The sequence below is a fragment of the Microtus ochrogaster genome, unplaced genomic scaffold (assembly GCF_000317375.1).
Source record: "Microtus ochrogaster isolate Prairie Vole_2 unplaced genomic scaffold, MicOch1.0 UNK31, whole genome shotgun sequence".
Taxonomy (NCBI): domain Eukaryota; kingdom Metazoa; phylum Chordata; class Mammalia; order Rodentia; family Cricetidae; genus Microtus; species Microtus ochrogaster.
The window spans coordinates 3,320,134-3,323,208 of NW_004949129.1; positions in this window are offsets into that span (position 1 = coordinate 3,320,134).

Genomic DNA, 3,075 nt, shown 5'->3' on the forward strand with positions numbered 1-3,075 from the left:
GAACTAGCTCTGTAGACCAGGCTGGTCTCGAACTCACAGAGATCCGCCTGCCTCTGCCTCCCGAGTGCTGGGATTAAAGGCGTGCGCCACCATCCACCATCGCCTGGCTGAATGGTGTTTTTAGTCATATTCAAATGCTGGAGGCTCCAGTCAGTCAGTAAGGCAAGACAAACAAAAGAGGAGGCTGGGGGGGGGGGATAGCTCAGCGGTGGCCCGCTTTCCCAACACACAGGCTGGGAGGGATAGCTCTGGGGGGGGGGATAGCTCAGCAGTGGCCGGCTTTCCCGACACAGCAGGCCCTGGGTCTGAGCTCTAGCACTAGAGAGAACAGGGAGGAGAGATGGGGAAAGGTGCCACAGTGGCACAGGTTTATAATCCCAGTATTTAGGAGGTGGTTGAGACCAGAGGATCACAAGTTCAAGGCCACCCTCACACACTAAATAGTGAAGCCAGTCTTGTCTCAAAAGGAGAAAGGATGCTGGGCACAGTGGTACCCACCTTTAATCCCAGCACTCTGGAGGCAGATGCTGACCTCTGTGAGTTTGAGGTCAGCCAAGGTTACATAGTGAGACCTCGTCTAGAAGAAGAAGATGACGACGAAGAAAAAGAGGGGAAAAGACTCAGCTTCCCACATGAGAAGCTTCCTCAGAAGAGAGACGCATTCTACCAGATGGCCGTTCTCAGTCCTCAGTCCCACTCCCTCTGAGGGTTGGAGGAAATCCCCGTGGGATTGGGGTGCCCCTACTCTCTGCAAGGAAATAGGTCAGGGCCCAGGGCCTACTGGAGCCGCTTTCCCATGGTCCTAGCCCAGACCTGTGGTGCCCTTCCTCTGGGATCCCAGGAAGTGTCCCTTCCAGCAGGTAACTGAGCTAATGCACGTGGATTCCATTCTACATCTGGACCAGTAACCTCAGGGGACTTGGGGGTCAATGCTGCATACACAGGCACTGAGCCAGAGACAAAGACCATAGTCAGAGAGGTGCGGTCCCCCCCCCCCTCCGCTGAGCCTCTGTCCTCCAGGCTGCCACAGAGGGCAAAGCACTGGCTGCTCCCAGAGGGGGTGTCTTCACCCAGCGCTTGCTCCCAGAGGGGGTGTCTCCACCCAGCGCTTGCTCCCAGAGGGGGTGTCTCCACCCAGCGCTTGCTCACTTACACACACCTGGCACACAGACTCCAGTTACAGCCAACTCAGAGTGTGATGGCTGAAGGGCTGGTGGTGCGGGGTCCACTTCTGTCCGGCTTCAGCTACCATATTTGCCATCTGGAATTTTCTATCTCCTTGTACAGATATACCTTCAAAACACTTTTGGAAAAAAAAAAGAGCCTGACTCTTCCTTTGTGTCCACAGACAGCTAGGGGAAGGAACTGAGCTGGAGTCTGCTCCTCACCTTTACTCAGGCTCACCTGGTCACCTTGGACCTCTTTATCGCTCAGAAATTGTCCCCTAGAAACAGGTGGCACCTAACCTGTTCTTCCTTAAGGCTGTAGGCACAAAGATAAGGGTGACCAGGAATCTCACTCTCTAGTTCCAGACCCCAAAAGGCACCAAAAAGTCTCTAACCACCTCCCAAACCTGCAGTGCAGCTGGGATTCTGGGAACAGTAGAGCCCTGAAGGACAGACTACCACCCCGTGAGGTCCCCAGGAAGAGCAATTATATACACCCCAGGGACACTGCACCTGGACTCAGAGTAATTAGCTCTGGAAGGTCTGATTGTCCCCTCAGGCAGTGAGGACTTCACCAGGTTGTAAAAACACAGCAGAAGCTGGGTGGTGGTGGTACTCCAGAGGCAGAGGAAGGTGGTTCTCTGTGAGTTCAGGACCAGCCTGACCTACAGTGTGGTTTCAGGACAGCCAGGGCTGTTACACAGAGAAACCCTGTCTCAAAAAAAATACCAAAACCAAAAACAAACAAACACAGCAGAAACTGGCCAGCTAGGCCACCTTGGCCAGGAAGCCTTAGCTGTGCACACGTTAACCCAAAACTCAGTTTGTGAAGTTGAGAGTGAGGATCGCCGAATCGCATTGTCTGTTACCTTTCTCAGTGTGTTGACTGATTAAATCTCTCTCTTTTCCCCAAGTTCACCCTTTCATTGGTATTTTGGGATGAGGGGCCAAGTACAGCCTGTTGAGGTTGCTGGGACAAGAGAGTCTGGGACCTAAAAGTTAACTTGGAGCATTCACTCTTGGAGTGGAAGCGTGTCCGGCTTTATCCGCCTTACCAAAAGCAAGTTCAAAATTAAGGTATAAGGTTAAATTTAGGGTCTCAATCCCAGTATGTGATGGGTTCTGTGGCTCAGGAGAGATGTCCTCTTCTGAGGGCTCCATAGGTGGAGGGTCCTGGCTCAGCCATGCCAGAGTCCTGTTTCTTGGCAGTGAGAAGCCCTAACTACCCTCCAGCCACTTCCAGATGTGGTTGGGGTCACCCCTGCCTTCAAGAACTTGAGTGCTCTGAGCTGTGCCCGGGCTGAAGTGATATGACTGGGCATTCATCGGGATATGGACTATGCGTAGTTTCTGTCACTTAGCCATGCTGGTCTCAGCTCGGAGTGCTTTGAGGGTGTGTGGCCGAATTGCGCATTGCTAGAGTGCCAGGCGCCCTCTTGAGGATTTTTGGAGAATTGCATTACGTGTGTGTGTGTGTGTGTGTGTGTGTGTGTGTGTGTGTGTGTGTGTGTGTATACACGCACACGCTATCCTCTCGGGTTTTTTCTCCTTCCTTTACTGTCCCGGCCCTTCCAGTTCGTTCTCCCACCCATACCCTCCCCCACCTTTCTTCCTGGAGACAGAGTCTTCAGTTTGGGGTACCTCTCCTACTAAGAATCCAGCATGCACCAGATCCTGCCCCGGCACCAAAAGGCTTTGGTGGCACTGATTTGAAATTGCCTATGCAAAACATGATTTCCACTTAGGATATTTTTGGCCTTTTTTTCCCCCTAAATGCGATTTAGGTGTCTCCAGCATCTTTTCAGTAACTAAATCTATTTATTTATTTTTTTATTTTTTTTTATTTTTTTTTTGGTTTTTCGAGACAGGGTTTCTCTGTGGTTTTGGAGCCTGTCCTGGAACTAGCTCT